At 39.8% G+C, this 10036-nt stretch overlaps 1 pseudogene; it reads left to right on the top strand.

Annotated features, from left to right (window-relative positions):
• Window positions 1–339: 339 nt before the first annotated feature.
• Window positions 340–1599, top strand: LOC116582325 (annotated as a pseudogene).
• The last annotated feature ends 8437 nt before the right edge of the window (window positions 1600–10036 follow it).

Below are 10036 nucleotides of genomic sequence, written 5' to 3'. Positions count from 1 at the left end.
TTGCACCCAAGGATGGTCAATGAATTGTGAACAGCAGTGATGCCTGTCATTTCCAGTATGATCATTTCACAGCCAGAGTAAGAGCCACTGGGCTTTTCTTCCTCTGCCATAGTGATAGGCAGTGGTCCAGGTGATGGAGACTCCATGAACCTTTATCTGTGAATGAAGATGAAGTGGCACCAAGTTTCTGCTGACTTGCAACTGGCAAGAAGCTGAGCGAGAAATAAACTTCTGTTATTGTATATCACTAAGATTTGGGGTTAGTTTGTTATCACAACATAACATAGCCTATCCTGACTAATACAGAAGGGAAGGGTAGCAGGAGTGAGGAATGGCGCCATGGAGGTAAACACAGGCCTAATCATGATTTGCTTCTTAAGCCATGCTAAGAAGTTTAACTTGTGGCATGAGTGGTTGTTATTCCCTGTTCTGCAGAACCCTTGGTGCCTCAGGGAAGTTAAGAAACAGAATATTCAGGGATCCAGCCTTTGACCCTCACTTAAATAAGACACATTTGCTTTTATCCATCCTTTATTATGTTTTATTTAAATATTCCATTTTTAAAACAAGGCTTCACTAGCAACGACAACAAAAATGAACAAAATCCCTGGATGAATCATGATTGGGCTTGATTTTAGAAAGATTGCTCTAGATCCAGAGACTGGATTGTCAAGAGGAAAGACTGGAGGGAAAGAAATAACTTTGGAAGCTACTGAAGGAATCCAGATGAGAGATGAGCTAGACAGGTGGCAGTGAGGATAGAGAGAAGTGAATATACTTAACAAAATATTTGGGAGATAGAATCCACAGACTTGATGGCAGATGGTCTCTGAGGGGTTGGTGAGAGAGTGAAAGGCATCAGTGATGACTCCAGGATTTCTGTCTTGGACTGAAGGTCAGTGCCATCCACTGAGATGGGAATCACAGGAGGAGAAGCAGGTTCAGGGAGAATCTGATGAACTCATTTCTGAATATGTGGATTGACCCAGGCTCCTGAAAGAGTCGAGTTGGGAGGACTCACAGGAAAGAGGTCTGCAGTTCAAAAAGTCCCAGTTCCACTGCTTAGCAGTTCCACCTCCATGAGCCTGTTTTCTCATCTGTAAAATGGGCTAAAAATATTCAGCTTCATCATGTTGTTGGTTCACATCAAATACAAGAATTTGTGCCAGAAAGTGGTATGGACATTCTAAAATGCCACATAAATCATAAAACGTATGCGCCCCACCATTTCCATTCCTCAGGTCCTGCCCTGCTTCTTGTTGGCAGAGGTATGAGCTCTGGCTCTGACCTCAGCTGTACTCCCTGAGGAATGGTGAGACCCGTGCCATTGCAGACGTGACTGAGGCTGCTCTAAATCCGAAGGCCTACCCCCAACAGACACCCACCTCACCAAGAAACCACTGGACCTCGTCCAGCAGTCATGCAATTACAAGCACCTTCAAAGCACCACCAAACTCCCCAACGGAGGCATCTCTGAGTTGGTGATGACGGCTGCAGGTGCTGAGCCCCTGGAGATCATCCTGCGCCATCAGAGAAGGCTCCCACCTGAAGCAGCAGATCCCATCCACTCAGCAGTCCATTGAAAGGCTCTTAGGCTAACCAGGTGACCTCTGCTGACGTGGCCTTGAGTTCTCCCCCTGGGTTGTGTGTGATATTATTGGCATGTAGTTTCTTCAGCTACTGTCTCTGCATAGATTCTAGTACTGAATCTGGTTTCTGCACGTTTGTATTGTTTTCATTTGGTTTTACAGGCTGTTATCCATACAGTAGTCCCCGACCCTACCCCAACCCCCCATCCTCCTCTCCCTCGGCCATCCTATATCTCTTTTGAAACAACGAATTCAGGCCCCAACAGGTGGAGGCCTATTGAATGGTGACACCATTCAAAGGCAGGGGAGAGCCAGCCAGGATGGAGATCAAGTTCCAGCTTTCAGGAACTAACTTCCTGTTTTGTGGAGGGTATGAAGGGAGTCAACAACATTCACTTTGTAGCCGTTGTGCCTCCCCTCCAAATTCATTCCATACGTGTCTACTAGCCAGGGAATTATGTATCACTGAGGGAGAAAGCAGGTATTCAGTAAGGTTATGAGGTGTATGTCCAAGGGTCATTTGCCATTATACCCCTGCTGTTTGCTTTAATGATGGGATGTTATTCCCCCCACAATCCCCAAATCCCAACCATGCCTCTGAGGGGGGCAGGGTAGTGCAGCAGCAAAGGGATGTGCTGTACAATTCTAGAGGCTGTCTGGACGAGTTAGACATGAGGTTGTTGACCTAGGTCTTGAAGGAGTCCAGAGTGGCAAGAAAAAAGAGGGTCAACTGATGCTGGAATGAAGAAGTCTGGGCAAGTCATGGAGACCTGACTGGAAACAAGGGCAGAGATGCCAGAATCTGAGAAGACATCCTCTCTGGTGAATGGAGATGTCTTCAGCAGATACTTGGTATCAGCTTTGAGAGCCCATAACCCCGTTTCCTGCCACGATATGCGTCAGATGTATATATTCTTTATCACATCAGAACAGTGCTAGTGTGTCATTCTTGTGAGCATCTTAATGAAGAAATATATTCATAATCCCCCCAAAATGGTAATAAGTATTTTCATGGGGAACAAAATAAATGTAAGGAGGAGGGGAGAGTTGTCAGGGGACATTCAGGAATTCTTTGGCCTGAAGAAAAAGTACAGAGCTTTGTCTGATTCATGGTGGCATCACCCAGGGACTTTCCAATTTCTGGGAAACTTATCCCTACAAAGAAATTATTTCCAGTGGCTTGGTGTCATGGCGATTTAACTGACTTGAGCCAAAAGTAGGGGATTTGGAGGAAGTCTGCCTAATCACGGGCAGTGGGAAATTGGGCTGGAGCCAATGTAAATGTGGCAGGCTGGGAAATATTTTTGCAGACAGGGAGCATTTAAACATTTTTTTATTGTGGTAAAATATACATAACATAAAATTTACCATTTTAGCCATTTTTAAGTATACATTTCAGTGGCATTAAGTACATTCACATTGCTGGGTAACCATCACCAATATCCAACTCCAGAACTTTTTCATTATCCTAAACTGAAACCCTGTATTCATTAAATAATTAACTCTTCATTGCCTCCTCTCCCCTGCCTCTGAAAACCACTATCCTACTTTCTGTATCTATGAATTTGACTATTCTAAGAACCTCACATAAGTGGAATCAAATAGCGTTTGTCCTTTTGTATCTTGTTTATTTCACTCAGTATAATGTCTTCAAGTTTCATCCATTACATAACATGTGTCCAATTCTCATTCCCTTTTAAGGCTGAAAAAAATCCCATTGTAGGGCGCCTGGGTGGCTCAGTGGGTTAAGCCGCTGCCTTCGGCTCAGGTCATGATCTCAGGGTCCTGGGATCGAGTCCCACATCGGGCTCTCTGCTCAGCAGGGGGCCTGCTTCCCTTCCTCTCTCTCTGCCTGCCTCTCTGCCTACTTGTGATCTCTCTCTGTCAAATAAATAAATAAAATATTAAAAAAAAAAAAAAAAAAAAAAAAAAATCCCATTGTATGTATCTACCACATTTTACTTATCCATTCATCCACTGATTGACACTTGAGCACTTTCCACATTTTGCCTGCTGTGAACATTGATGTACAGATATCTGATCAGATTCTTGCTTTCAATTCTTTGGGGTATATACATAGAAGTGGAATTGTGGAATCATACAATAATACTATTTTTTTTTTTTGAAGAACCACTATACTATTTTCCACAATGGCTGCCATTTTACATTTTCGCCACCAGTACACTCTCTCCACATTCTTGCCAACACTTGTCATTTTCTGTTTTTTTTTTCTTTTAAATAGTCATTCTAATAAATGTGAAGTGGAATCTCATTATGATTTGGCTCACATTTCCCTAATGATTAGTGATATTGGGAATCTTTTCATGTGCTTATTGGACATCTGTATAAATTCTTTAGAGAAATACCCATTGAATTCCTTTCCTGTTTTTTTTTTTTAAGATTTGTTTTATTTATTTTTTTTAAAGATTTTATTTACTTATTTATTTATTTGACAGACAGAGATCACAAGTAGGCAGAGAGGCAGGCAGAGAGAGAGAGGAGGAAGGAGGCTCCCTGCCAAGCAGAGAGCCGGATGTGGGACTCGATCCCAGGACCCTGAGATCATGACCTGAGCGGAAGGCAGAGGCTTAACCCACTGAGCCACCCAAGCACCCAAAATTTGTTTTATTTTTAAGAGAGAAGGAGGAGAGAGAGAACAAGCAGGAGGGGGAGACAGAGAGGGAGGGAGAGTCTCAAGCAGACCCTACACTGAGTGTGGAGCCTGATGCAGGGCTCAATCTCATGACCTAAGCTGAAACCAAGAGTCAGACATTTAACCAATGGAGCCACCCAGGCGCCCCTCCTTTGCCTACTTTTGAGTTGGGTTCCTTATTTTTTGTTGTTGAGTTGGGGATGTTTTTTATATGTTCTGAATAATAATACCTTTTCAGATATAAAATTTGCAAATATTTTCTCTCTATTCATAAGTTACTTTCTTATTCTATTTAGCATACTTTGTAGCACAAAATTTTTAATTTGGTGAAATCCAATTTATCTAGTTTTTCTTTTGTTGTCTGTGCTTTTGATGTTATAGCCAAGAAATCATTGTCATATCCAATGTCCTGAAGCTTTTTCCCTATGTATTCTTCTAAGAGTTTTATAGTTTTAGCTCTTAAGTTTAGTTTTTGATACATTTCAGTTTTTGTATATGGTGTAAGGTAAACCTTCATCTTCATTTTTCAGCATATGGATGTCCAGTTTTAGCAGCACCATTAGTTGAAGAGACCATCCTTTCCCCATTAAATGGTCTTGATACCTTTATCAAAAATCATTTGATCACATATCCCAATGTTTACTTCTGAGCTATTGGATGGTATTGGTCTGTATGCTCATTCTTGTTCTAGTACCACATTGATAAATCACCATAGCTTTGTAGTAAGTTTTGAAATCAAGTATGAGACATCTAACTTTGTCTTTTTAAAAATTATTTTGACTATTTAGCATGAGATTCTATATGAATTTTAGGATGGGATTTTCTATTTATGGACACACATACAATATTGTTGGGATTGCATTGAAACTTTATATTGCTTTTGAAGAAAGTATTTTTTAAAATCATTTTTAACAGTGATTTTATATTATTAAACCAACCTTGTGTTTTATTTCCTACTAGTTTAAGATACACTTAGAATTTTTTTTATTTACTTTTAATTGAAGTATAGCTAACATACAATATTATATTAGTTTCAGGTGTACAACATAGTGATTTTAAATTTATATACATTATGCAGTGCTTGCAATAAGTGTAGTTACCACCTGTCATCATACAAAACTCTTACAATATTATTGACTATATTCTGTATATATACTGACTATTGTATATATGTATATATATTGACTATATATGCTGTACTTTATACTGCTGTGACTTATTTTATAACTGGAAGTTTGCATTTCTTAATCCACTTTACCTATTCCACCCACCTCCCCAACACCCCACTTTCTGGTAACCACCGGTTTGTTCTTTGCTTTTATGAGTTTGTTTCTTTTTGTTTGCCTTTTGTTTTATTTTTTACCTTTCACACATAAATGAAATCATATGGTATTTTTCTTTTGCTATCTGATTAATTTCACTTAGCCATAATACTTACTAGGTCTATCCTTGTTGTCACAAATGGCAAGATTTCTTTTTTTTAACAGCTGAGTACTAAGTGATAGATAGATATAGATATAGATAGATCACATTTTCTTTATCCATCCATTTATCAATAGACAGAGGTTGCAGAGTGGCTGCAGCAATTTACATTCCCATCAACAGTGCACAAGGATTTCCTTTCCTCACATCCTCACTAACACTTGTTGTTTTGTCTTTTTGATATTAGCCATTCTGACAGGTGTGAGGTGTATCTCATTGTCGTTTTGATTCTTATTTCCCTGGTGATGAGTGAAGGTGAGAATCTTTTCATGTGTTTTTTTGGCCATCCGCATGTCATTTTTTTAAATTGTTATTTATTTATTTGATAGAAATCACAAGTAGGCGGAGAGGCAGGCAGAGAGAGGGGGGGAAGCAGGCTCCCCGCTGAGCAGAGAGCTCCACGTGGGGCTCGATCCCAGGACCGACCCTGAGATCATGACCTGAGCCCAAGGCAGAGGCCCAAACCACTGAGCCACCCAGGCGCCCCGGCCATCCGCATGTCTTAAAGTATACTCTTTGGTAAAGAATTTAGAAGAAGCAGAGAAAATAACAACGATAAGAATAAGAACAGAGTTCTGGGTAGGGAGAGAATTCTAGTTTTGCAATATGGTTATGGATGTGGTCTGTGTCCCTTTGCAAGTCATTTTCATGTTCTGTGCCTTGGTTTTCATCTCCTCTCAGACCCAAAGGATGTTAAAGTTACCTCAGAATGGCCTAAAGCAAGAACCTTGATATGAAATGTAGAGCTATATGGCTATACACAGATTTCATAGAAAGGCTTTACTAATGACATAGTTCTTATTAATTTAATCATCTTATTTAATTGAAATAAAAGGAAATCAAATAACCATGTGTTTATTGAAAAGATGATATGTCTGCCTTATCTGATGAAGACATCTACAAAGCTTGAGGACTATCCAGAAGGAATAGTTTAAAAGTCTAAGTAGTGGGAGCCTGTGTGGCTCAGTTGGCTCAGCGACTGCCTTCAGCTCAGGTCATGATCCCTGAGTCCCGCATTGGGCTCCCTGCTCAGCAGGGTATATACTTCTCCCTCTGACCCTCTCCTCTCTCGTGTGCTCTCTCTCTCTCTCAAATAAAGAAAAAAAGAACTTTTTAAAAAAAGACTGAGAAGTTTGGAACAATGTGCTGCCCTCCCAAACCTAACACACACATTCCAAGTTTCCTGTGCCTAGACGAGCTATTGCCTCTTGACCATATGACTCCCTATTGATACTACAAATATTTACTATACCAACCTAAAGTCAAGAGGAGCCAGAACACAGATGATACCCCCACCTTACTATCAGCCAAATTTGGACATTCCTTATTTAGGAACCAGAGGCAATACTTACAGCCTTATCTCTAGATAACAACTTCTTATCATTACCTATATGAGACCTTGCCTGTTGAACTCCTGTATTAGTTACCTATTGCTAGGTAACACGTTATTCCAAAACTTAAGGGCTGCAAACAAACTTGTATTGCATCACAATCTCTGGGGGGTCAGGAGTCCAGGAGAAGCTTATCTGAGTGATTCTGGCTCAGGGTCCCTCATGAGACAACAATTAGAATGTGAGAAAATATTGACAAGTCATATATCTAACAAGAGATTTATAGCCAAAATATATGAGGAAGCCATACAACTCAGTAGCAAAAAACAAATAACCCAATTTTAAAATGGGCAAATGATCTGAATAGACATTTTTCCAAAGTGGACATCCAGATGATCAATAGATACATGAAAAGGTGCTCATCATCAAGGAAATGCACATCAAAACAATGAGGTATTGCCTCACCTTTGTTCAAATGGCTGTCATCAAAAGACAAGAGACAAGTGTTGGCAAGGATGTGGAGAAAAGAGAACTCTTAAGCAGCATTGGTGGGAATGTAAATGGGTGCAGCCTCTCTGAGCAACAGTATGGAGGATCCTCAAAAAATATTAAAACTAGAACTACAATGTGATCTGGCAATTCCATTTCTGGGTATATTTGTAAAGGAAATGAAATCACTACCCTAAAGAGATACCTGCACCTCCATGTTCACAGCAGCATGATGTACAATAGCCAAGATATAGAAACAACCTAAGTGCCCATCAACAGATGGATGGATAAACAAAATGTGACATGTATGTGATGTATATAGTATCTACATATGAATATTATTCAGCCATAGGAAGAAGGGGATCTTGCCATCTGTGACAACATGGATGAACTCAGGGAGCATCATGCTAAATGAAACAAGTCAGACAGAGAAAGATAAATACTGTGTGATCTCAGTTATATCTAGAATCTCAAAAAACCAAACTTATCAAAACAGAGAAGAGATTAGTGATTGCCAGAGGTGGCAAAAGGAAATAGGTGAAGTTGGTCAAAGGGTAAAAATTTTCAGTCAGAGAATATAAGCTCTGGGGATATAATGTACACCATGGTGACTACGGTAAACAAATACTAGATTACATATTTGAATGTTGTTGAGAAAATAGATCTTTAAAATAGAAGAAAAATAGAAGAAAAAATGTGTAATCCTGTGAGGTAATGCATGTTAACTAAATTTATTGTGGTGATCATTTTGTAATATATAAATATATCAAATAACTATGGTGTACACCTTAAACTTGTACAATGTTACATGTCCATTCTATCTCAATTAAGCTGGGAGGAAATAATAAATAATAAATTTCATCAGGGAAAAAAAAAAGGTGTTCACATGCTTGAAAGTGATGTTACTCTTGACTTCGTTTGTGAAGCGTGGACAGTGAAATTGACAAACTTATCTAAGGGACTTGAAATTCTTGTTCATGGAGAGAAACATCATTTTGATGCTCAACACAGATGTAAGTTATACAAACACTATTTTTTTAAAGATTTTATTTATTATTTGACACAGAAAGAGAGAGATCACAAGTAGGCAGAGAGGCAGGCAGAGAGAGGGTGGAAGCAGGCTCTCCAATGAGCAGAGAGCCCAACACAGGGTTCGATCCCAGGACCCTGAGATCATGACCTGAGCCAAATGCAGAGGCTTAACCCACTGAGCCACCCAGGTACCCCAATCACTATTTTTGAAACATTTTCTTTTTAATACTAAGTAGCAGACATTCTTACCCCCTCTGTCTTGCCTTGGTCTAGAAGCAGGAGAATGGTCAGCGTGGCATCTTTTTTTTAAATTTAAATTCAATTAACCAACTTATAAGATACAGCATTCAATAATTTATCAGTTTCATATGACAGCGATTGCTCATCACATCACATGTCCTCCTTAATGCCCATCACTGAATTACCCCTTCTCCCCACCCACCTCTGCTCCAGCAACCCTCAGTTCATTTCCTATAGTTAAGAGCCTCTCATGGTTTTCCTCCTCTCTGATGACTTCCCATTCTGTTTTCCCTCCCTTCCCCTATGTTCCTCTTCCCTGTTTCTTATATTCCACATACGAGTGAAGCCATATGGTAACTGTCTTTCTCTGATGGACTTATTTCGCTCAGCATAATACCCTCCAGTTCCAACCACATGGATTTAAATGGTAAGTATCCATCCTTTCTGGTGGCTGAGTAATGTTCTATTGTATTTATGAACCACATTTTCTTTATCCATGCATCTGTCAATGGACATCTGGGCTCCTTCCACAGTTTGGCTATTGTGGATATTGCTGCTATGAACACTGAGGTACAGGTGCCCCTTCAAGTCACTACATCTGTATCCTTGGTGTGCAGTTGCTGGGTTAGAGTGTAGCTCTATTTTTAACTTCTTGAGGAAATTCCATACTGTTTTCCAGAGTTGCTGTACCAGCTGGCATTCTCACCAACAGTGTAAGAGGGTTCCCCTTTCTCTGCATCCTCAACACTTGTTTCCTGTCTTGCTAATTTTAGCCATTCTGATTGGTATGAGGTGGCATCTTGGAAAATTGGAGAGCCACATGTAGAAGAATGAAACTGGACCATTTTCTCACAGCATATGCACAAAAAAACCTCGAAATGAAAGAAAGACCTAAATCTGAGACAAGAATCCATCAAAATCCTAGAGGAGAATATAAGCAGCAATGTTTTCGACCTTGGTCGTAGCAACTTCTTGCTAGACACATCTCCAAAAGCAAGGGAAACAAAAGCAAAAATGAACTATTGGGACTTCATCAAGATAAAAACTTCGGCACAGCAAAGGAAACATTCAACAATACTAAAAGGTAACCTACAGAATGGGAGAAGGCATTTGCAAATGACATATTAGATAAAGACCTTGTATCCAAAATCTATAAAAAATTTATCAAAGTCAACACTCAAAAGACAAATAATCCAGTCAAGAAATGGGCAGAAGACAGA

The sequence above is a fragment of the Mustela erminea genome, chromosome X, assembly GCF_009829155.1.
Source record: "Mustela erminea isolate mMusErm1 chromosome X, mMusErm1.Pri, whole genome shotgun sequence".
In the NCBI taxonomy this organism is placed as follows: Eukaryota; Metazoa; Chordata; class Mammalia; order Carnivora; family Mustelidae; genus Mustela; species Mustela erminea.
This window is presented reverse-complemented; position numbering and strand designations above follow the sequence as displayed.